The sequence below is a fragment of the Mesoplodon bidens genome, assembly GCF_964165515.1.
Source record: "Mesoplodon bidens genome assembly, chromosome: X".
Classification (NCBI taxonomy): Eukaryota; Metazoa; Chordata; class Mammalia; order Artiodactyla; family Ziphiidae; genus Mesoplodon; species Mesoplodon bidens.
This window is the reverse complement of record NC_138163.1, coordinates 138,735,254-138,762,040: the sequence shown is the minus strand read 5'-3', so window position 1 is coordinate 138,762,040 and position 26,787 is coordinate 138,735,254. Positions and strand designations below refer to the sequence as shown.

Genomic DNA, 26,787 nt, shown 5'->3' with positions numbered 1-26,787 from the left:
GCCAGGCCACCTACTCCGCCCTCACCAAAGGTTTGTCCAGATCTGTTTCTGCACCCTCCAAGTCCAGCCAGGCCTGGATGAGCTGACCGTCTGTCATCTAAACAAACACAGGGAAACGTGTGACCTGATCTCTGCTTGTGACAAGTGACCTAAATCCAGTGGAGCCTGGTCCCATCCTAGCCCCTCCTCAACCACGTTCTTAGTCTCCTGTTGGCCACTTACTTAGCAGAATCAACAGAGGCCACTGAGCTCTGAGAACCACTCCAGCGGGAACCACTGTCGCCGAAGAGGCCGCCCGCACGTGGACTGCAACGGATGCTCCCGCCCTGAGATGCCAGGCAGCTTAATTCTTTAGCCTCTCATTCACCAGCCATGCTACGGAGCCACACACATTTAATGCTCTGTCGTCAAGCTCTGTATTCAGAGGACAGAGTAGGCAGGAAGCAATGTTTCCAAGCGACAGGCTGGTAAAGGTGTGCGAGTGGACGTACCTGGTGGACAAGCTGGGCTGTAGTAACAGTCACGTCATGCCGTGTGTCTCCACATCACTCTTCACAGAACTCAGAGCAGTCAGATGTCATCTCTTTATGGCTTGGAAAATTCCTGCAAACCAGCACAGAATTTCATTATGAGATTTAGGGAACCATTATTACCAAAAATGTGGTTTTAAAAACATTAGGTAGGGCCTCCCTGGTGGCGCAGTGGTTGAGAGTCCGCCTGCCGATGCAGGGGATACGGGTTCGTGCCCCGGTCTGGGAGGATCCCATATGCCGCGGAGCGGCTGGGCCCGTGAGCCATGGCCGCTGGGCCTGCGCATCCGGAGCCTGTGCTCCGCAACGGGAGAGGCCACAACAGTGAGAGGCCCGCATACCGCAAAAAGAAAAAAAAAAAAAAAAAAAAAAAAAACAAAACATTAGGTAGTAGGCTATTAACTATTACACATCCAAGTATTGCATGGTATAGATTGAGTATAGTTAGATATAGATACATAGATACATACATAGATACAAGATAGATGATAAGATAGATAGATAGAAAGAAAATGGACAGATGGAGCTTCCCTGGTGGCGCAGTGGTTGAGAGTCCGCCTGCTGATGCAGGGGACGCGGGTTCGTGCCCCGGTCTGGGAAGATCCCACATGCCGCGGAGCAGCTGGGCCCATGAGCCATGGCCGCTGAGCCTGCGCGTCCGGAGCCTGTGCTCCGCAATGGGAGAGGCCACAACAGTGAGAGGCCCGCGTACCGCAAAAAAAAAAAAAAGGACAGATGGATGGATAGATAGATATGATTGGTAGATACATAATAGATGATTTATATACACAGGTAGATGACAGATGATAGATACATAGAATAGATGGTAGGTAGATAGGTGATAGATTATAGATAGAATATAAATGATAGATAGATAGATAGATACATAGATAGATACATAGATAGATGATAGACAGATATATGATAGAACAGATGACGGAGTCGTATCCTTAATGGAATGGTAATGTGATGGGTAAGTGATTGTAAAGCAAAAATGTAATATCAATGGAAATATAAAAAGCTATAGAATAATATTATGAAGTGATGTTTGTATGAGCATTCTCTCAAAAGATGCTCTTTTTACATTTTCAACCTAGACTTAAGTGCGTCTAAGGCACCACAATCATTGACAGCAATGACAGCAAATTCCTAATACATCTCCTGCCTTGTCAAAGAAATATTAAATTATGAATTCACTCTGGACAAAAGTGAGATTAATTGTAGCTTATAGCTGGGTAACTAATCGGTATTTATTTGGGAAAAGATCCCAGGGGCTGTCGGCTTTCATTTGGCTCTAAAAAGAGAACGGTATTGGGTCACACTGTGAGGAAAAGAACAATTCAGGAAGTAAGGTGATGTGGATGACTCTTATTTCATCTTTCTGCCTTCATTTGTTTTTAACTTTAACTTGGTTTTAATTTAAAATAAAAGTAATGCATACGCATGTTAGAAAAAGTCTCAGAAGAAAAAAGGGATATGCAAAGAATAAAACATGGTCAAAACCCAGACCAACAATCAGTGTACAGGTGTGTATATTTATATACTTAAGTATGCATATATATGTATATACATATTATTTTTCCACAAGTGGAGGATATTATACACATTCTTGTGTACTTCATTTTCTCTCTAAACAGTTTATCTGGGAAAACTTTCCATTTCATCATACATATATCATTGCATCATAGTAATCTTTTTTGTGGAGGTATCATACTTTATTTTACTAATCTTCAATTATGTCCACCTGGGTGGTTTCAAGTCCTTTGTTTTATAAATCATGCCAAAATGAGCCTTTTTATTTGTTGAGCTATGCACATATTTGAATATATGGGTAGCATAAATATCTAGATTTGGAATTGCTGGATCACATTTCTTTCCAAAGAGATCACGTCATTTTATGTTCCTACCAATAGCTTCCGTTTCCCTGCATCTTTGCCAATACTATATGTATTTTCAAATATTTTGAGCTTTCTCAAAACAGCAGAGTAAAAAATATATCTATATATCTATATCTAATTGTTGTAATTATCCTGTTAATATTATGAATGTGGTTGGACAGTTTTTCTTATGTTTATAAGCAAATAGTATTTATTCTTCCATGAGATATCTGTTCACGTCCTTGGTCCACTCTTTCTGCTGGGATCTTGGTCTTTCATTAAATTGTAAAAGCTGTCAATAGCAGGCAAACGTGGCTTTGTACATAATATTTTGCATGATTTTATACTTTTGATGTTTCTTGCTATTTATGCAGGAATTGTTGGGCTTTGTTTTTCAGTTTATATTATCAAATTTATCAATTTCTTTGTTACAGTGTCTGGATTTTTGCTTTCCTTAGAAATGCCTCTGGTACTCTAAGATTATTTTTTTAATATTAAAATATTTCAATAAAATATTAAAAATATGTTAAAAACATACCCCTTTTATGTTTAAATCTTTGGTTTGTGTACTACTATTTCCTTTGTTGGAAGGGGTAAACGTACATCCCCCCACCCTCACAAATTTTTAGCTATTTGACACAATGTATTGATACATAAGGGGTGGGTGATTGTTTTAGGTGTCCTGGCTTGGTCTGAATTGCCATCTGTATTAAAAATAAAATTTTAGTATGTACTGGGGGCAATTTTAGGATTCTCTATTCTTCTATTGATCTGTCTAATCACACATCTCTACTGAACTTTTATTAATATTGTTTAACACCATGCTTTGATACATACTATTACAGTCTACAAGTGCATATGTATTAAGTTCCCATGGAAAAACTGTGAGGAATATAAAAACATTTCTTAAAAAGCAAGAGCATATATTATGTGTTATAGATCATATATATAGTACTGAATAAAATTACTGAATTTTCTTCTTGTTTCCAACAGCTTTTTAGATTACATCAATGTTTTCCACATATACACTCCCATCTGCAAATTACTGCATTTCCTCCTTCCTAATTTGTATTCCCTATTTCTCTCTTTTGTCTAACTGAATTGTGCAGTAATTTCACAACAATGTTAAATCATAACAAATTGGGCATCCTTATCTTACACCAACTTTAATAGGGATCTCTTTAATGTTTCCACATGAATTAAAGTGCTGGTTCACAGCTGAAAATACTATTTTTTCATAATAAAATTATCAGTCCTTTTTCATTACACATTTTACCCGGAGGAGACACTGAATTTTATCAGATTGGTTTTGGCACATACCGATCCCATGGCTTACGTCCTCTGTGATTTATTATCATGGTGCATGGCATTCACAGATACGGAGCCATTCTTGCATTTTATGGAATGAGTTTTGACACTCATCATAATTTTGAAATTCAACAGTACTACAAGGCATTTATTCTTCGGTATAAAGAATATAGGTGCCAGGGCTGGGGAGAGACCCTGATGTGAGGGTCCTGGGATTCAGAATGGAATCGTGTTGAGTGATCTCCACTGTGTTGGGTGAGTTGATTTAACATCCAGCCATTGGCTCACCTGAGTGGCGGACACTGGGCACTAGAAAAAGAACAAGACAAAACCCACTTCTCACCTCTCAGAGCCCAGAGATTACCTTTAATCTCACTTTGCTCATTTATAAAGCCATTTGGGCTTTTTCTTCTTCCTAGTTCTCTAAGATTATTTTTATTTTTATTTTTATTTTTATTGAGGGCTTTTAAACACATAAAATTCATTATACTTCATCTGAATGGAAAGGGTGGGAAACCCCCAAACATGTTTTGACCAAATTTATTTCAGCACTTTGGAAATTTGGAGACAAAAGCCTAACTTTTAATTGATCGGAACTCAACGAAATTGAATCATTAGAGTTATGAGAGTTTTATTTGCACATTCCTGCCATTCCGCCTTTCCCTCCCCCCACAATGTTTGATCACATTTTCCTTTAAATGTTTCTGGTGAAGCAGACTCTGAAATATTAAACTGAGCTCCTCCTTCACAAAATGACAAAGAATACTAATTATTCCCAATGATCACCTCATTTAAACACACCAGAAGAAAAATGTTGAAAAAATATAAAGAACGAATCAACTATAATTCATTGGAAAAGCATAGTATTTATAATCACTTTTGAGTGACCAGTAGTAGAGCTACCCTAGTCCCACATTTTCACTTTTCAACAAGGAACATACTAAATTCAGAATTTTTGCTTTTAGAATTATTTTTATTGAGAATTAAAAAAAAAAAGCTTTACGGACTTTTCTAATACAAAATATAAATTAATCATAGTGGTCCCACGTTCCACATGCTGTATTACATCCTGGGGATAGAGTAGGAGCATGCCTGAAACACCCACTGAACTTATACCCCAGTGGAGAGACACCAGTCATTAAAGACACAGCCATACAAACCAATAAAAAATAATAATGTGGGAAAATATGGCTCAGATGAATATTTAATAGGGATCACTGCAATTCAGACCCAGAGATCATTCTTCCTTAGCAACAGTATGAAGAGTGAAATTTCAATGAAGAGTCTTAGGATAGCCTTAGTTTAGTGGTCTAGACAACAAGCAACTGAAAGTAAGTGCAATAAAGCAGATGTATGTGTTCTTCTCCCCAAAACTCTACACTTGTGGCACCATATTCTTATGAAACATACAGGGTTTATTCATCCTTTCTGCTCATTCGATCAGGCGGTCATTTGTCACGCAATCCTTCATCTGTTCACTCAGCAGGTGCTTATGGGGAGAGAGGAACGTTATCTAATTCCAGGAGTACAGGAATGAGATCAGCCTTTCCTCTGAGCGCCGAGTCCGAGAACTGGGGCGATAGATTAAAATAGTCTAGTTCCACGTATCGGATGCAGAAAGTAGAAAATGCTATGAGAGCAAGAGGGTCCAATAAATGGTGAAGCCAGCGAGGTGTGCAGAAAGTGTCACAGTGCGCCCAGCATGCTCACACGTTGCTGCTTTATTTAACTGCAACATCTCCCCAAGGACTTAGCACCAGTTCACAATTGTGGAGTCAACATCTGCAGAAGTTGAAGGGCTGGGCTAAATGCACACATCCAGCAAGTGGCCTGTTCTCCCCTATCAGAGCCGTCTACCTGTCGTTACATGAGACCACACCAAATATGTTCATCTACAATAAGCATTACCTGGGCAAGCCATTAAGGCAAAGTCCATAATGTCTCCTGCAATGCATTTTCTCCTTGATCTATTACATGATGGAGGTCACCACGGGGCCTTCTTTGCTCCAATATTTAATGCACGAGGTTAAAAAGGATCTGATTACACAGGGCAGTGGCATGGAGGCAAACTTCGGTTGGCATATGGAGTTGTTTCGTGCAAAAACAGAAGTCTAGATACCTGCTTTTATCACCATCAAGTAACTCCTGACTGTCTTAACGGGCCTCCTTCTGAAAACGCAACAGAACAAAGCAAACGGATGATGGTCCTGAACTGGCAGATACATGTTTCTTTAGATTCCAACTCCACTAATGGTAACTGATTCCTACATAAGGCAGTGGTGAGAATCACACAGGGATAACAGATTAAGGACATGGAAAGCTTGGACTAATAACGTGGATTCTGCGTCCAACACTGAATAGGTCTGATTATCGTTATCTAGTTTCGCCCTTGACACACTAGAGAAAGTCTTCAATTAAAAATTAAAATGCTCTTTACATTCCTGTGAAAACACAGAAATAAAAGATGGGATACATCCCTAAAGGGTACTATTATGCATTATTCAAGTTTACCAGGCAATCGTTTGCTTTATATAACTCTGGCTTTAGCTTTTAAAGGTAATTCTGGAGAAGAAATTGTGCTGTATTTTTACCTACAAAAGTTTGCTTTCATGAGAGCAAACTAGTTTCTGGCATAAAAATTTCATTTGAAAACAGCTGAAAGAAGATCACGGAGGAAACGGAAAAACAATGATCCCACGCTCTGTACCCACATTGCTAGATGCTTTTTTTACTCTATTATTTGAAAAAATATTTTTGAGACAAGCTATATTTTTTTGGGTGAATTCCTCCAAGGTTCTCTCTGTTGTTATGGCTCTTATTTACCACCAAATTGAGTGATAACGTTACAGGAGCAAGATGGGTGGGTCTTTGGAAATGACCGTTCCATTGCACCCCTGAACTTTGGGGTTCTAACCTTGGAAAGTCCCACCTGCTGCTTCCTCCAGCACACCCACAAGAAATGCCCAATCTAGAAATCAAGAGCATCTTCTCAGAAATACAAATCAAAACTACAATAAGGTATCACGTCACACCAGTCAGAATGGCCATCATTAAAATGTCTACAAATAACAAATGCTGGAGAGGGTGTGGAGAAAAGGGAACCCTCCTGCACTGTTGGTGGGCATGTAAATTGGGGTAGCTGCTATGGAGAACAGTATGGGGGTCCCTTAAAAAACTAAAGATAGAGCTACCATATGATCCAGCCATCCCACACCTGGGCGTATATCCAGAAAAAACTCTAACTCGAAAAGACACATGCACCCCAATATTCATAGCAGCACTCTTTACAATAGCTAGGACATGGAAGCAACCTAAGTGTCCATTGACAGAGGACTGGATAAAGAAGATATAGGACATATATACAATGGAATATTACTCAGCCTTACAAAAGAAGGAAATAACGCCATTTGCATTTGGGATTAGCAGATGCAAACGATTATATAGAGAATTACATATTACATATAGAATGGATAAACAACAAGATCCTACTGTACAGCACAGAAGACTATATTCAATATCCTGTGATAAACCATAATGGAAAAGAACATGAAAAAAATGTATGCATATGTATAACTGAGGCACTTTGCTGTACAGCAGAAATTAACATGACATTGTAAATCAACTATGCTTCAATAAAATAATTTTTTTAAAAAAGAGCATCTTCTGGGATGTTACTGGGGTTTTCTTAAAATACGGAACTTTATTAAATCTGCTTGCCTTTGAAACTAGATGGGTACAATTGAAATCTTTCCTCCTGAGATGTCTCCAAGCACATTTTAATTGGATTAAGTGACAGATCGAATAAAGAGAAATAATGTTCTGCTAATGAGCATTATTATTACTGGTATTCTTCATAAGCCTCTAGGGGACCAGACCAAACAGATGTTTCTAATGATGACTTTCAACATATACAGAAATATTTCTATCTATATTCTGAGGTGTTCTCTGCTTTCAGCGATTCAAAGAACGTGGCCAGCTTCCCTGGGGTTATTTATTGTTTCCTTTTGCAGTTTCATGTCCCATGGAGTAAGTCCTAACACAGTGATCAAGGCATCATGACTAGTATTATTTATCTAAATAGGGAACTTTTATCCTCAAAATTGGCAAAATCTGTGAAATACAAGTAACTACTCAAAAATGCATTGAAGCAGGTTTTTGACTTCTTCCTTTACTCTGTTAACCAGACTTTAATTAAAGAAACCCCAGATATGAGTCCAGCCTGTAGTCAAAGAAACTCATATATGAGTCCAGGTAGCTGGGGATAAGATGTAATAACACCTCGACATCTGTGAGATTCTATTAAGTAAGTTAATACACAAATTATGAGAAATACAGATTCTGCTTCATTCAATCCTCAAGTAACTGATTGGATCATTTTATGGGTAAAGAAAACAAGGTGTGGAGAGTGTGAACAACATGCCCAGAGTTGTGCTGTATAATAAATAGAGCCAAGACAGGACCTTCATTTCCAAAACTGGGTTGTATCGCAAGTCACAGTGGTCACACACAATTCTCTCCCCATTCAAAGTCACAGGTTCATGCAGGTCTGTGTGGTATACTGGCAGGGGGAAAACTCCAAGAGGAAACAGTTTTCTCTGCTAAACCTGCTTTTCAATCTTACTTGTAAAATTATTTTATTTATAAATACTTGGGGTAAAAAGAATGCACGCAATAAGGGGAGAAGAAAAAAGAAGGCATTTATTGGATACCTTGGGATTTTTATAGATTAAAAATCTAAGACAGATACCAGAAAAAAAAAAGGAAATGATACCTAAATGGCCAAATACACACACACACACACGCACACAATATTTTAAATATAAATGTTTATATATTACAAATATGTTGATTTGTTTTTATATATTATATATGATGTCTAAGATACAAATGTTCATATTATATATACATATATCTTTTCGTTTTTGCTCACTGTGATTTTCATGTTGTATGTTTCTCAAATATATATTTATATACACACACACATATATATATTTTTAAAGGGTACTCAACTTGGTTAGTCTCAGGGAAATTAAAATTAAAACCAGTACATACCAGAATGACTAAATTACTGAAACTTGGAAAGACTGGCAATAACAAATGTGGAGAAAGTGTGGATTAGCTGGACATTCACCAACGTTTGCTGACCCCAAACCATATTTTAAAGAGAAATTCTCAAAACGGAGCGAGCGTTCCCTGCCACCAAGGCCATGAAAGAATCCAGTCCCCTACCTCTTTATGGAACCAACTAAGAGAAGCATCTAAGCAAATATTACATTTGCTGTTTCACAACAGAAATGACAGAGCTCAGACCCAGAACTGCGTTCAGATTTAATCATCCCTATCTAAAACCAATCACTGGCTGCAATTTAAATCAATTTGCTCTGCATTAAAACTTCAGGGGAAAGAGAATTTCCCTCCTGATAACCCGCATCAACAGATAGTAAGTTAAGCTCACAGAGAAAAAACATACAGGGTTCATACCATGTAGTTTCTACCACACATACACGGGCTCTATTTTATGATACCTCTCAGCTGAAGAGGAAATAATCCTTCAGTGTATCTTGCAAATGACAGTGTACAAGTTTTAAATCAAAACAAAAAGCATGTTAGATCTGGTTTCTTTCCTGCTGGCCCTTCAGACTTCCATTCGCCCTTTGCTGTCATATTGTAATGCGCTGTTAGGAAACATCGTGACACTTTCCAACTCCAAGAGTTACCCATCACCTTAGAGCCAAGAGGGAGGTCTGTTCTTTGCCTAGGATTTAACTATCCCCATATTTCTATTGTGTGTTTCTTTTCCTTTCTACGTGCGTCAGGTAAGACTTACTGTATTACAAATGACCCATGGTAAATTTAACTTCAGCATTGGATATTGTAAAGCAAATATTTAGCTGACCGATGCATGTACTGTGATATTCTCACCTTTTTCATGTTGGGTTAGTAATGACCTAGAAAAGTTATTGGGGGAGTTACCTCTATGGGTCTCTGAAGCAGTAGCTCACACCATATGTCACTGGTCCTTTCCGTCTGTACAAAGAGAAACCTATATTATTAACAAAAATTTACCCCAGGTGGTGTTTGCAGCACCTCTGAAGCTTGTATACTGGGATAGAATCTCCTTTCTCTTTTCTTCTTTTTAGTAAGAGTCTTTGCCTAATGAACAAATGGTTCTGATTTATTTTCAATGTTTTGTTCATTTATTTGTTTTACTATATTCTGAAACACCTTTTGTATCAGCTAATGTTGTATTAGTCTGCCTTCCAGAGGAAAGCCAGACTAAAGTGATTTAACCGGAAAACACTTATGTTTGCCAAATAACAAAAAGTAGGTAGGTAGGCAGTCTAAGGTTCAACATAGATGTTAAGGACCCAGGTTAATTCTATCTTCCTGCCACTCCAACCTTCGAGTTTGGTTTTCTTCTTCATGATCATACAATGGCTGCTTCACCTCCAGGATTGCATCTGCATTCCAGGCAGACATCCTCATGAAGTTTTATCAGATAATTCAGGAAAGAAGCTCTTTCCAGCTGATACATCTTCACATGCCCTGCCACTAGCTCTTCTCAAGAAAACCCTGGGCTTCCCTGCTGGTCTTAGAGAGCCTCTCAGAGAGGAGGGGGGTGGGGAGAAATTATTTCGCAAGCATCACATCTTGGACTCAATTCAGAATCCTAGTGTCTCCCTAGACATATCACGTTCGTTTATTCCCCCATGCCCCTCTGCTTTCACATATGATGGTCGGTTTGCCTAGAGGAGGGATTCTCCAACTTGAATGAGATAGGACCACTTAGAAGACTTCTCCGAACAGATAAATGGGTCCGTTCTCTGAGGTTTCTGGGTCAGCACGTCTGGGATGGATCCTGAGAAACTGCATCTCTAATAAGTATTAGGAGATGCTCTTGCAGTGGGTAGAGGTCAACCCTTTGAGTAAAAGCACCCGCCCTCTCAATCAGCTATAGTTCAATAAAACAAAACAAAACAAACAATAAAAGCCACCTTCCTTCTACCTTTCTTCTCTACCCAGATTCTACTTATCTTGTAAAATAAGGTCAGATTTCACGCCCTCTATGCTCCTTTCCCCAAAGCTTAGAAAGATGGCCTTGCATTTCCCCCATACCTGCATCATGGTCCTTAGACTTGATTTTGCTACACTCGTGATTAATTTCCACATCAGACATCCCCCCGCAGAGCCTTACATCTTGGTCTGCTCGCTGTGACTTTCCTTCATGTTGTCTGCGTCTCCCAGTGGTCAGGGCATCTTTACGGTTGAAGGTCTTGTTGGATCAACGGTGGCTGGACTGTATCAGTCAGGCCAAGAGAAAACCCTTGTGGTGCAGGCAGAAGTCTGAATCCCACTACAAGATCCAGTGATTCCCCCAAAAAAGTGGGAGCAGGAGGTTGAGAGAATCGTTGGCAGCCTGGTGCACATCCTTTTTGCATTGGATGCACAGAGCGGGTGGATGGCTTCTCTCCATGGAGTGGGGACCAGAAGATGCATTCTGGCCCCAGCACTAAGGGTCTCCTGCAACGACTTCAGATACATCTCCTCCCCCTCCTATTCTTTCCTCTTCTCCCCTCCTCTCCCTCCTACCTCCCGCCTTCTTTCTTCTTTTTCTTCTTTCTCTTAAAATTCTTGCTTTTCCTCCATCTCTTCCTCCTCCTCTTTCTTCTTCATACGATTGATCTCTGATTTTTTTTAAATTAACTGATCTCTGATTTTAGCTTGGCGGGGTGGGGGTGGGGGAATGCAGGAGCCTAGCCACCTGGGAAATGACACAAAAAATCCCAGCAGGTGAAGGTACCTGAAGCAGGTTTACTGGTCAATAGGTTCACCGACAGGGTAGCCGCTCCCCTGTGGGTTTGTGGGTGGGTCTTGGCAGGCTGGCTGAAAACTCCTGGATAACTGATGCTAGGAATCACTGACCCTGGAGAGGGCCGATCTGAAGCCTCCACCCTGCCCCGGTCCACTTCTAACACAGGCGGCACCCTGTCTTCATTGATGGATGTGGTCTTAGGGCTTTAGCCTGTGGACTAACGCTGCAGCTGGCTGTTCCAAGAAGCGGAGGAAGAAGAGTTGCAGGGCTGGGCCAGTTTTTCTGTGGACCGTCTTGCTCTATCGTTTAGTTTTTGCTCCGTTCCTTCTCCCTGCAAGGGCTGGCGTGGTCTCCTGTCCGCTCCCTTCCACCCTGAGCCAATCTGGGGTTCTTTTCTGCTTTCCTTTCCCTCTGGTGCCCGAGTGCCTGCACCTTCCTCAGATTCTTCGGTGCTACCATTCACTTTTTCCTCTTTTCCACAGTATAATGGATTTATTATCCTCTTCCTATCACTTATTTTCATTTAGAGACCTTTTCCCAGGAAAGTGAGGTAAATATAGATGCCCATTCAATCGGAGTGAAAGATAAGACTGCTTTTCTTTGAGATAAACGAGTGGGCTTGGAATCACTGATTCAGTGAGGAGGTACATTTTATGAAACATGGGCACATACTTCCACAATGCCATCCAGGAAGGAGTGTGTTTATAGGACCCTGAGCAGGGACCGAGAGTCTTTCAACACTCACTCATCCTTTGGATTAATATTGACTAAGTCCTCCTGTGTTTCAGGAATATACAGTAGAAAAAAATATGAATCTCACCTTCCTGATACTGATCTTTTAGTGAGAGAGACTTAAATTTTAAAAACAAACCCATTATGAACTGCCAGTATATACCTCTCCTGGGTATATATCTGAAAAGAAAGGAAAACCCTAATTAGAAAAGATACGTGCACCCCTATGCTCACAGCAGCACTATTCACAACAGCCAAGACATGGAAACAACCTAAATGTCCATCGACAGATGAATGGATAAAGAAGATGTGGTACATGTATACAATGGAATATTACTCAGCCCTAAAAAAGAAGGAAATAATGCCATTTGCAGCAACATGGATGGACCTAAAGACGATCATACTGAGTGAAACAAGTCAGACAGAGAAAGATGAAGACTGTATGATCTCACTTATATGTGGAATCTAAAAAAATACAACAATCTAGTGAATATAACAACAACAAAAAAAAAGAAGCAGGCTCCCAGATATAGAGAGTAAACTAGTGGTGACCAGTGGGGAGAGTGCGGTAGGGGTAGTTTGGGGTGAGGGGCTGGGGGGTACCAACTATTGGGTGTAAGACAGCCTACAAGGATGTTTAGCAGAACACGGGTGATAGAGCCAACACTTTGTAATCACTGTAAATAGAGTGTAACCTATAAAAATTGTACAGAGAGTTTTTAAACTTAAAAAGACAAACCAACCAACCAAATAAACAAAAAAAAAACACCGAATCTGGTATGTAACTATGTTATTACAAATTATGATAAAGGTCGTGAGGTAGAAGTATTGGATATTATATGTAAAAAACGAGCCCCACTCACAAATTTTGGCCATTACATATTTTAAATGTTTAACAATTTTGTAGGCAAAAATTACTTAGAATTATAGTTCTAGTTTATCTACCTTTGACTTCTAATGACATTAAATATTTTGTCTTATTTATTTATTTTCCTTTCTGAACAGGCTTCACATATTTAATCTTCTCTTTAAAGGCTTTACTTATTTTTAACATTTATTTATTTATTTATTTTGGCTGCGCCAGGTCTTAGTTGTGTCACGTGGGATCTTTAGTTGCAGCCTGCACACTTCTTCATTGTGGCAGGTGGGATCTAGTTCCCCGACCAGGGATCGAACCCCGGCCCCCTGCATTGGGAGCGTGGAGTCTCACCCACTGGACCATCAGGGAAGTCCTTAATCTTTCTTTTATGTGAGCATCTTTGTTGCTGTTGTTTATTGATTTACAGGAGCAATCGATAGATGAAGAATTGTAACCTTTTCTCTCGGATACATGTTGTGATAATCACATTTCTTTGCTTTTTATCTCCTTAGTTTTATACTCAAAATTCTTTCAAGCACACACTAACTTTACCGTGAGTGGAAAAGCTTTCTCTAACAAAAATCAAAATAAACCTTCATTTATATTTTCTTATCATTCTTTTACACCTTCCTAAATAAGATTCGTGTCCCCCCTGGATCATTTGGGTGTGTGGTGTAAAGTGGGGATCTATCTTTTGCTTCCTTCCTTCCCTCAGCAATTGGAGATATTGCCTTTATATTTTAAATATCCACAAACACGGGCACACACCTACACCCCCTGACCAGACTCCACGGGCTCATTTCTGGGTGTGTTATTTTCATAACTGAAGCTATGTTATGCTCTTGTCAACGTTATTCTGATCCTTTTGTCTAGTTTTTCTAACATGTGCCCCCATCTATAAGCACGTTCACAGCAATTCCGATGCACACCTTTGCCTTCAGCCCTTTTCCACCCCGATTTCCTTTCCTGAGTTCCTTTTTAAGTTAATTTCTTGGTTGTCGGCATTACATGTCTAAGCATGTTATTTTCGGGAGAGCACGGTCTTTCCGAGCACATTATTATCCGGAGAGGATGGTCTTTCCCTGGGCTTGCGCTGGTGCCTCTCATGAGTAACCACCTGGTTGTGGGGAGCCCTCCAGCTTCTGGGAGATGTTTCCCCTTCGGTCAGAGGTCTGGGGTGCCCAGCACAGTTTACAGTCTTCGTACGGCGGGAGGTGTTTGCAGGATTTTACTTGGTCCTGGGGGCATCCCTTTGATCTGGAGCCTAAGGTTCCTTCTTTGGACAAGTCTTCTTCTTCCTGTGCTTCTGTGGCTTCTGGTTTGCAGGGTGTCCTTCAACCTAGGTAGGAATTCTGAGTCGGCCATCTATCTATTTTTTACTTAACTTTCTGTCCACTGTTCTCTCCAGTTTTCCGCTTTCTGGGTTTGCTGTTACTTCCTCATAATTGTTTTTTTATTTGGATAGTTTGGTTTTCTTTTTTTTTTTTTTTTTTTTTTTTGAGGTATGTGGGCCTCTCACTGTTGTGGCCTCTCGCGTTGCAGAGCACAGGCTCCGGACGCACAGGCCCAGCAGCATGGCTCATGGGCCCAGCCGCTCTGCGGCATGTGGGATCTTCCTGGACCGGGGCACAAACCCGTTTCCCCTGCATCGGCAGGCAGACTCTCAACCACTGCGCCACCAGGGAAGCCCAGTTTGGTTTTCTTTAGCACCCGTCTGCTGCTGTTCATTGTCTCCACCACTTTCTTTTTTTTTTGGTCTCCCTTCTTTAATCTCTGATTTCGATTTGCTTCTCCATGACTTTCATTTCTAATTTATACAGATACTTCCTCTTGAATAGTGTGTGTGTGTGTGTGTGTGTGTGTGTGTGTGTGTGTGTGTGTAAATTGATGAGAAATTTTCAAATAGTTACTCCTGCTTCTTTCAATCAGTTCTGGTATATAGATAATCCCTTTGAGTGAGGCAAGCTTTTCAATTTCAATTTTTAGCTATTTATGTAGAGAAAATCTGAGTGGGTTCATGGAGCTGTGATGTCCGAACTCATATTGATACTCTAGCCTGAAATCTCCAAATATATTTTTAACATAATGGGGACCAACTGTATATATTTTTTATATCCTGCTTTTTTCACATAACATCAAATCATAAGCATTGTTTCCTTCTGTGGCTACACTACATATATCAAAATACGATTATGTTCTTTAGTCAATTTACATTTTGCTTCCAATTTTTTTGGTATAATAAACAACATGATGATGACCATTCATGCACACAAATCTCTTTAAGTGCATTCTGCCAGTGCCTTCAGAAAATATTCCTAAAACTGAAATGATGTGGTCAGAAGTTATGAACATTGTAAAGACTCAATGTCAGCGCTCAAGTAGCTTTCCAGGAACATTCTAAAATGTTTGCAATCCTACTAAGAGTATATCAGCTGCCAGCTTGTTAGTTAAAATGCTTTTCAGGTTTTCCTGCTATAACGCAGGAAGTTGTTTTTCATGTTAACAGCCATCTGCTTTTTTTTCTTCCCTTTTCATTTATAATTTGTGTCACTTGTCCATTGTTTTGTTCTGGTATTAGGTAATTTCTACTTCTAAGTGCTCCTATAGGATGATAAACTCTTACAATATCTATTTTTTATGTCTAACAATTGATTTTCATTTTGTGGAATGGTTTTCCTGATACATTTGGTTTAAAAAAATTTCATCATCTGGGATTAGTCAAATCAGCTATGCTTGAACTATCATGACCTGGGATGGTCATATTGGTGCCTGTCTTTATTACTCTTTGTTGTTCTGGAAATAACTGCATGTGGGGATGCAGATATGATTCTTATAACTGTCACAGCTATATTTTTGACAATGAAAATTTTCCTATGTTGCTACTTCCATCATTTATTGCAGCTGTTTTTCTAGAGTTAAAAATAAAAAAGAAAAGCACAAAAGGCTGGTTAGCTCAGTGTATGACTTTATTTCACTTTTTGAGCCACTGAATCTACAATGATGTGAATCTTAGTAGGTCAATCATGGCCCTTTCACTCATTTTGACTGTTTGTTTATAATTAACAAGGAATGTCTGCTTTGGTATTATTTTCTCATAGCCTTCAACTTACTGGGCTTACATTGAGTTAAATTAAGTATACTTTTTATAGTTTATACAGAGCAAGTCTACACTAATTTTGCTATGCTCTGTATTTTGCGTTCTGTGGAGGATTGGTTACAAGAAATTAACCAACAGACACATGAAAATGGAACCGTCAGTAGCGTAAAACAGTGTTTCCCAATGTACGCTTCATGGACTAATTTTCTGCAGATGAAATAAGTGTAGGAAACACCAATCTTGGAAGTCCTCCCATACAAACAGTCATACTGACCATAAACATATGCAACACCCTGGCATCTCTTGGTGAAGAAGGCTGTTTTAATTTTTTAACCCAGCACTGCCCAAACGTATATGTTCACAAAGCTCTCCTTTGCTTGTGTATGTTGTATATGTGAGTATATGTGTGTAAAACACCTACTAATATCGTGAAGAATTATCAGCATACAGGCAACATTTGGGGAAATGATTCTCTACATTGTAGCCCACCAATAACCTCAAAATTTCCCTTCTACGTTACTGGAATATACCCGCCCCAAGCAAGATACGTTAAAAATAGATGTTGCAATAGATTTTTGTTGCAATGTCAAAAGCACATCTCAACCAGTTCACACCAGACGGCTCAGGTATTTTTTTTAATGTGTGTTGGTTCCCTAACACAGCTTGGCTCCATCGTCGTCATCTTCCCCAGATCCTTCTTGACTTGCAAGAGACCAGCAAAGAAGATTTTTCTAGGAACTCTTGGGTCGTCTTCTCTGGGAACCAACAGTCTGAGGAGATACAGGACTAAGCTTTCTATGGGCTTTTTAGGGGTGGGTCAGTTTGGTCCATATCCTAATGCTCCAGGGGAACTTGGAGCATTCCTGGGAACGTACCTGAAGTCGGGGAAGGAGAAATTGGCATTTTGTTCTCCATGTAGAAGTGCGTTATCTCCAAACCCGCCTGCAGCCAAGTACTCTATCATTATATTATGCTTGCTGGAAGTTTCTGGTACAAAAAGTAATTTTCCCTATTTGACATGGTTTTGTGTTCATTAATTTTCCCCCCGTACACTTTACTGTGATCGCATTATTTTCCTCTTCCAATGTTCATATGATATTTTAATAGATTACATAATATTGAACCATCCTCTCGTTGCTGGAATAAATGCCATTTGGAAACAGTGTGTCTTCTCCGACCAGTGCATTAAGATTGCTAATGTTTTATTTTTATTGTTGCCTTTGTATGCTTGATGGAAGTTTAATTATTCTGTTTTTCGTTTTTCTTCGCATTTAAAAATATCCGTGTTATAGCAGCCTGACATTGTGAAGGAAACATTCTTTAAACTACACTCACAGAGAATTCACAACGTGGGAGTCGTGTGTAACTTGAACTTGAAATTGAACTTGTAACTTGAAATTTTCATAGAACTTGCCCTTCAAATAAATCAGAAGTCATGAAATTTGGGGGATATATTTCTTCACTACCTTGTAATTGGCATTATGAAACTGATGAGTTTTTCTCTTTTTTATTGAGTTAATATTAGTAACATTTTTTTTTCTAGGAAATAAGCAGCTTATCCTATATAACTAATTTGTGGTAGTAAAGTTTATCAGTATTCCCTTTTGTCATTTATCAGCAGTACCTGATCTAACGCTTAGGTATCTTAACAAGGAATGATTTCATCAAAAATCCTCCAATTCCTGATGGAACAGAATGCCATCAATGAGGAGAATATCTTCTTCCTTCTGTAAGGATGCCATTTCTTTGCACCTGAAAATTAACTAATAATCTAAAACTATCATGATTGTTTTTAATATTTCTTTTTTTTAAAAAAAGGTGGGGGCTTCCCTTTTAAAAAAAAAAAAAAAAAGGTGGGTGGGACCTTGAGAGTCTGCCTGCTGATGCAGGGGACACGGGTTCATGCCCCAGTGCAGGAAGATCACACATGCCGCGGAGCGGCTGGGCCTGTGAGCCCTGGCCGCTAAGCCTGCGCGTCCGGAGCCTGTGCTCCGCAATGGGAGAGACCACAACAGTGAGAGCCCCGCGTACCGGAAAAAAAAAAAAAAAAAGGTGGATAGGAAAAATAAGATGGAAGGCTTTTAACTCATCCAGTTGCTATTCATTACTTACTGTTTGAACCTCAAGGCAATTTTCTTAGCAGTTTCATTTCCAGGCTGTCATTAAGGAAACGATCTTATCAGAGCCCCTTTCCATTATGTTCTAGTGACAAATAAGTGCCAGCAGGTGTGTCTGGACAGTAGTGATGCAGATGAGCCCAGACTATTAAACAGAAACCTATAGGAAGAGCCAAGCGTTAACAAGAAACTCATTCCATGCTAACACGGAGAGCTTGACTCTTGAGAAATGCATGAAGGAAGATCTTTTATATGTGGTTACGTATATCTGAATCACTTTGCTGCACACCTGAAACTAACACAACATTGTAAATCAACTACACTCCAATATAAAATATGATTTTTTTTTAAAGGAAGATCTTTTAGATGAGGTCTCAGTAGCTCACGCTTTTGGGCAGCCACAACCCTCTGGCCCAACGGAGTTGGGAGCAAAACTCAACTACCAACACAACATTGGAAATCAGCTATACTCCAATAAACATTAAAAAAAAAAAAAAAACTCAACAAGAACAGTGTTCCTCCACTGGAGCAAGCATTGCAAACACCTGCAAGGCCCCACCTGCAGAGGTTTGGATTCTGTAGGTGGAACAGACACGCAGAGCTACAGATTGGAACTACCCTGTAGTTCTTTAGCTCATGAATTCTTGATTACTCCCTCTGTGAATAACCCAGCGGCCCTAATCACTGCTCTGACAATGCTGACATTTCATCTTGCAGAAGGGATATTGTATTGTACTTTTAGATAAGTCTCTGTGTTCCAATAACCTTCTGGCACTCAGACTTGCTAGGTTACCTTTGCTGTAGAACTACACAAGATGTTCACGACGGTGTCAGAGAAACCTCTTGTCCACAAATACCTTCCTTCCTAGCACTTTCTGCATGCTACCCTGACCCTAGCCAAATGTCATGCTGTGTCCATTCTGATTGGTGACTCACTGTCATCTTTACCAATTCCATAGCTGTGGGCTGGACGTCCTTCTATGAACCTGTCACTTTACTCAGAATAGTTACATTTGGAGATTCCCCGGCAGAGATTCTTATGGATGGTTTACATTTGGGGGCTTTGTTTTTATTTCTTCTCTATAATATATCTACACCTTCCAAGAGAGAAAATCTCATGAACAGCATTGACTCTGAGGCAGTTTAGGACCCTCATAACTCAGCTAATTCATTCCCCATCCAAGAGGTAGTAAAACACAGGCTTCTTCATGACAAGTCTCTACAAACTTTCATAGAATAGTGTAAATCCTTTCATTAACACAGAAGTTAATTTTTTAAAATTTTTTGCGGTACACGGGCCTCTCACTGTTGTGGCCTCTCCCGTTGCGGAGCACAGGCTCCGGACGCGCAGGCTCAGCAGCCACGGCTCACGGGCCCAGCCGCTCCGCGGCACGTGGGATCCTCCTGGACCGGGGCACGAACCCGCGTCCCCTGCCTCGGCAGGCGGACTCTCAGCCACTGCGCCACCAGGGAAGCCCAGAAGTTAATATTTTTGAAGTGCTCTTAAGTATTCTTATCTTATAACAAGGCCAAGGAATCTACATTGGGTTCATAATTGACCTTCCTTTTGAATACAAAGCTGATGAAAGACTATTCTTTTCATCTCTCAATACTTCATTGCTGTTATGTGGGGCTTTATTTTCCCGAGCCGGTTTAGTCAAATAATTTTGAGTCAAACCTAATGACTATTCAACTAGAAGATGTCCAGATAAAGAGATCACTTCGGTCATTTTCATGAGAAACCCCACATACAATATTACTTCACTATCTTTCCTTGGAATTGTTGGTGCTTTGGGTATTTATATCCTGATTTTTTTTTCTTTTTTATCACTCTCAGTTTTGCTTTGTTTTCCTTTAGACTCCAGATTCCATGAAGTCATTCTATGGTGTATATCAGAAAGCCCTGCATACTGGAGATTGAGTACGCTCATTTAAGGTTCCAATGACCTAGGATAATTTTTAGTAAACTTCCCTGCTCTACACAATGAGGAGGAAACTAGATTGCAGAAGATTGTATGGCACACAGTCCTGAATTCTGATCATGGACTTGGTGTTTACTGTCCATAGAAACTTGGGACAAATTACCAATCTGACTCATTTCCAGTTTCTTCTGCTACCAAATGGTGACAGTAAGATGATTTTCTCTGTCTGCCTAGCAATTTTTTTTTCTGTAAAAATGAAATAAGACCGTCACTCTACAAGAACTCAGTAGATGCTAAAATGTCATATTATCACAAGCTGGGTTTTGTAGTTGGCCTGAGACATATTCTTATCTATCATAGCTAACACCATGCTTCTAACCAGGTCTGAAGAATGATAGAACAATGAGAATGCCCACTCATGGATCTCTTTGATGTGAAAAAGTTTCATTTCGGTCTCTGTCAGTATTGGGAAATGTTTCTACTTTTTCCTTATGCTTCCGCAAAAATTTTTTTAAAGCACTGGCTTGTTTTGCATTGTATGATGAGCTCCAAGAGTTGGGACAAACAAACATTCATGTAAACATCCAAATGGATTCATTTATTTATTGGGTCAGGGATGCTCAAGGTTATCCTTATATCCAAGAATAACGGTTTGGGGAAAGATCATTAAACACCTTAGTACAATCTCAAAACGCCCTCCTTGTTTTTCTAAGGTCGATGTGTAGACACGGAATATGCAGCACAAGATGGGAAACGAGTGATGGGATGGGGGTTTGGATCACGGAGAACTTCTGATATGAACCACTGTGAACCTTGTATTTAGCAAGAGACAATAGGAATGCAGACATCCCAGTGTGCCTACGAGTGACCGAGCTTCTGAAGCACTCAGGTGTGTCGACTCAATGATTCTGAAGCTTTGTGATTAATTAGAGATGTATAAGGAAAAAATGGAAGACCTTATATCTACCTAGCCTGCTTACATGCTGTATGAACATAGTCACCTGCTTGGTGCTATTAAGAACTTTTGTGAAAAAATCTTATGTTTCCCTCCTAGAGCAATGCCACAATCTTGAAGTCTCAGACAGTCAAACACCTCATTCCTCTGGACCGGCTCATTAAGCCCCCCTAACAGACCGTGATAAAACAGGGTATCTCCTTACAGTTTTCTATCATAATGAGTCATTAGGGAAAACTGGAGGAGCTCTACATTTTCAAAGGCAATACTGTATCCACGAACTGTATGTTGAAGAAAACCAGAATGTACGTAGGAAATAAAAGGAATATGTAAAACTCTCTAATGCACATCCCTCTCTTAGTGGTGTATTTAAGCTCAATTTTTTTTTTTTTTTTTTTTGTGGTACGCGGGCCTCTCACTGTTGTGGCCTCTCCCGTTGCAGAGCACAGGCTCCAGACGCGCAAGCTCAGTGGCCATGGCTCAAGAGCCCAGCCGCTCCGTGGCATGTGGGATCTTCCCAGACTGGGGCACGAACCCGCGTCCCCTGCATCGGCAGGCGGACTCTCAACCACTGCGCCACCAGGGAAGCCCTCAATTTTTAATTAGATCAAAATCTGGGATTCAAAGCCACGATTCCATGAACAATGGCCATGTTAGAAATATGTACTGTGTTGCTTTTTTTTTTTTGGTCCCTGTGCACATTCTGATGAGAAGTCCCTATATTTAGATTTGTTTTGTCAGTTCACTTGCACTGTTGATTATTATTATTACTTTAACCCGGGAGTAGAGTGTGTCATGATTAACTGCAGAATGCTGGGAATAAAAACATAATTGTCAGTTGACGTACGTGAGGGACGTAAGATGGATCCTGTTGGGAGTAAGTTGTACTCTAATGTAAAAAAATCACTCAAATAACTTGTGCTTTTCAATTAAACTCTGTAGCACAATAAAAGGATCAAAATATGGCTGCTGGCATTGCATTAATATTATGAATATACCCTTACATGAAAATTGCCCATGTAAGCACAAATGGGTATGGGAAATCTGAGTGTAGGATGCAATTCTGAAAATTGTAATAGACACTCCGTTACCAAATAGAGACAGATTTCAGTGTAGGCATAGTTCGTGCCAGCAAGTATTAGGTTTAGAGAAAGAAGTTCGCAGTGGAACCCAAGAATTGAAATAATCTATGTGTTATGGGACGTTTAACCTGGTAAAACTATCTTCTAATAGGGCACAGGTCAGAAATGTAAGAATCGGTCCATAATGGCCCACTTGTGATCACAGCAGAAAATCACATCAGTTTTTCCTTAGATCGTCTATGGATAGAATGCATTCATACAATGAAGTAGTGATAATCAATACATATGAACTACAGACCTCAACCTGAATGAATTTAGTAACACAACATTATAAATCAACTATACTCCAATTCAAAAAATAAAATTAAATTAAAATGGCAAAAACATAAATTGTACATGTAAATTGTTACAAAAAAAATTACCAGCCATAACACTGAATTAAAAACAAACAAACAAACAAAAAGCAAGTCTGGGACTTCCTTGGCGGTTCAATAGTTAAGACTTTGCCTTCTTATGCAGGGGCTGTGGGTTCCATCCCTGGTTGGGGAGCTAAGATCCCACATGCCTCGCGGCCAAAACACCAAAACGTAAAACAGAAGCAATATTATAACAATTTCAATAAAGTCTTTAAAAATGGTCCACATCAAAAAAAATATTAAAAAAAAAGCAAGTCAAAGAAATTGTCCAGTGTGGTCACCTTTATATAAATATCAAAAGCATGAAAAGCCGAATAGTATATTTATATTACTAGTCTATGTACCTATAAACGCCTATATACCATATGTAAACATATTTGAAGTATTTGATACTTCAAACACATTTGAAGTTCATAGAGATGAACATGTACACGAGGTGACGTGAGAAAACAGAAGAAGCACCGCCTCCTTCCTCTCTGGCTGCTCAGTGAAACCTTCCTGCAGAAATGCGAAGCTGGGGCCCTGAGTCTTCAGAGAAAAGTGCCTCGCGGAGGGGTAGTCTGGGACGAAGGCGTGGAAATGGGAGGGAGACCATGGCGCCCTGGGAGGTATAAGAAAGTTGATGTGTAGGGCTGGGGTGGGCGGGGAGATGATGAAAGGGGATGGGGAGAGATGAAGGATGGAATGAACACGCGGGTGGGATTTCATTCCACGTTTCATGAGTATTCAGTGTGTCCCGGGCACCATTTAGGCGCAGGTTGGGGCATGGCGGCTGTCCAGATCCAAGGGCAAAGGGTGTGACCTTACAGACTTGGAAGTTACATCCGTGAATCATTTTGCTTGATCTTATTTCATTTCGGACCCTCCCCATCCCAGCCAGGCATGCTGGGGACAACCTAGCGAAGATTCAGAGGAAGGCAGAGGACCACGGCGGGGAGGCTGTGTGCTGTGCAGACACGATGCACACCTGAAAAGAGCAGGCGCCCAGCTGATGACCAGGTAGCAAGGACTCCGATCCTTGGTTAAGACGAACCCAAGGGAAACAGGTGTGGTCAGAGGAACCCCTGGAGGTGGGTGTGTGCCTCATATTATGGTGAGAAGAATTTAACTGGACACCAAATAGGATATAATGGGGCGAAACTTCTGATCTAATTTTGGCACTTCTACTCAGCAGATCTCAGCCAAATTTGCTGTCTTTTTTTTATGATAAGGAAGCATAAGAAAGAGAAAACATCGTGCCTCAGCTAAAAAGATACTGTGGCCTTTTAAGACAATAGCATATGCACATACACACACCACTATATTTAAAACAGGTAATCAACAAGGACCTCCTGTAGAGCACAGGGAACCATACTCACTATTCTCTGATAACCTACATGGGAAAAGAATCTGAAAAGGAATAGATACATGTATATGTATGACTGAATCACCTTGCTGCACACCTGAAACTCACACAACATTGTAAATCAACTATACTCCAATATAAAATAAAAACTGAATTAAAAGAAAGACCATAGCATGCAATGAGACGGTGACAAAAGAGGAGAAAAACACCCCATGGTGAGTTGTTTCCATTTGGTGTCAGGGAAAGGTTTAGCCCGTAAGAAGGACAAGGTGAATTATAGATTTGGTTGAAGATTTGACCCAACTACAAGAAGTGGTCAGGAGAAAGGCAGCCTCAAGTGGGTTCTTTGTTAAAACTGGACTGTGTATTATATTTTAGATGGAAAAGGACATGCCTATTCAAATTACGCTGCAGCATTCCTCATCAGAGGTGTTAGGACCAGAATGTGCCATCCATGTCCAGGGGCCTGGCATGGAAGAGGTGATGTCTACCTGAATGAATTCAAGCCACACGTGTGGCCACGGGGGAGGTACGGAAGTGTAGCCCAGGGAAAGCGTGGGAGAAAATAAAAAAAATTAATTTCTCATAGTGGACACAGATGAGAAGCAAAGGAACATGGTAAGGATGAAGGGGGGGCATAGCAGAAAAAGAACAAGAGGCAAAACAGATTTCCTTCAGAAGGAGCAATGGCCCCATTGGATACCATACTACAGAGCTCATCCAAGGGAAGTAACACAAGCCTGGGTTATTTTGCTTAAATTCTTAAAAGACCGCGGCTCAAAATATGGATGTTCATGACTATGAAGAATGAATTAAAGCATCCCCAGTACGTGACTGTGCTTGAATCCTCCATGGTGTAGACATATGCAATTGTGAGACAAGGAAACAGGACCAACCCTTTCCCATCATTATTGTAAGAAACGAAAGGTGTGAACCCAGTACGAGAAGAGCACAGCCCAGAAGGCTGCATGTTAGAATGCACGTGCTGGTTGAACGTACTTATAAACTATAGTTACAGGAAAAGTAAGTAAGCCTACAGTAGCATCTCTGCCAGAGAATGGAGTGGGGCATGTAAAGAGTAACACTCAGAAAGCTAAACACAGAATTACCCAGTGATCCAGCAATCCCACTCCTAAGGACATACCCCAGGGAAATGAAAACACCTCCACGCAAAAATGTGTACATGTGTGTTCATGGCAGCATTATTCACAAGAGTCAAAAGGTGAAAACACCCCAAGTCTCTATTAACAGATGAATGGATAAACAAATCACGGTATATCCATACAATGAAATATGGTTCAGTCTTAAAAAGGAATGTAACACTGATACATGCTACAGTATCCATGGTTCTTGAAAACATGATGCTCAGTGAAAGAAGCCAGTCACGAAAGGACACAGACTGTTTGATCCCATTTACATGAGAAATGTGCAGATTTACACGTTAAATCCACAGAGAGGGAAAGCGGATTAGTGGTTGCCAAGGGCTGGTGCGGAAGAACACAGAAACGAGGCGTGACTGCTGAATGGGTAGGGGTGTCCTTTTGGGGCGATGAAAACATTTCGGAACCAGACACGGGTGATGGTTGCACAACACTGCGAACCTATTAAATGTCACTGAATTGTACACTTTAAAATGGTTCATTTTAAGTTATGTAAAGTTTATCTCATTGTTTTTTACAGATGAAGCTCTCCTGTGTGCCACAGAAATAACATGAAACAAAACCCAATAATCTGAGGAGCATCTAAGGAATATAGATAAAAGCTTAGAGAGCATTTTTTAACAGTTTAAGACAAACAAAGGAAAAAGAATACAAGTCGTAGTTTTAAAATGCCCGAGAGTGAGTTGCAGGATGTTTTTTCCTGTTAATTTTAGCTTTATTTACTTTGTAACTCTTTCGTGTAAGATAATTAGAGGCTTCTTGAAAATTGCCAAAGTTTTAGTCAGGAGAGTTCTGTATACCCTCCACACCACTTTTTCCAATGTGAACATTATATCGTCAAAGGACAATGATAATACCAGGAAATTATTGATAGGACACTATTAATTAAATCAGAGATCTTAGTAAGATTGCTCCAGTTTTACTGCTAGCATTGAGTTACGGACCGGGATTCCACATTATGTTTAGGGTCTCCTGCAAACTTTGACAGTTCCTTGGTCTTTCTTCGTATTTCATGACCATGGGGGACCCCCTTTTGAAAAACAATAGTCACTTATTTTGTATCCTGCCTATGGGGTGTGTTCACAAGCTGTAAAGATCTCCAAAGAAGACCTCAAGTGTTTTAACATCCAGGGAGGCATCTGAGGAATGGTCGTCCAGGAAACAGGCAGAAAGAAACAGCAAAAAATCAGATTCGCAAACATGGGGGGAAAAACACTTTTAAGAGGTACCACGCGGAGCTGCAGAAATAAATGCAGTCTCTACAAAAGGGTGGAAGGGCACGTTGAGAAGGTAGATGAAGGATGCCAGGGAGGTGGGGAAAAGAAAGACCTGACAGACATTATCCCATGTTGCCTGTGGGCAGTGTGGACTGTGGTGCAAAAGTTCTCAAGAGCAGTTTTGGTCCATGTTTTAGCACCTCAGCATCCCCGCCTGTGGTCACGTCGGCATGACGAGACCATTCGTGATGGGACCTCTCTCTGCTTCTTCCTCTGTCAAGTGTTGAGATGGGTACGAGGTTCTCAAGAGCGGTTTTGGTCCTTCTCAGCATCTCCGCGTGCCGTCACGTTGGCATG

General features: G+C 40.3%; 1 protein-coding gene across 1 annotated transcript in view; it reads right to left on the bottom strand.

Annotated features, from left to right (window-relative positions):
- Positions 1-491: 491 nt before the first annotated feature.
- The window catches only part of LOC308608562 (pseudouridine-5'-phosphatase-like), a 442,308-nt gene continuing 416,012 nt past the window's right edge, over positions 492-26,787 (bottom strand). The window contains exon 8 of the transcript XR_014014194.1: positions 492-603. The gene's annotated coding sequence lies outside the window, so the exon portion shown is untranslated. The remainder of the gene's footprint in view (positions 604-26,787) is intronic.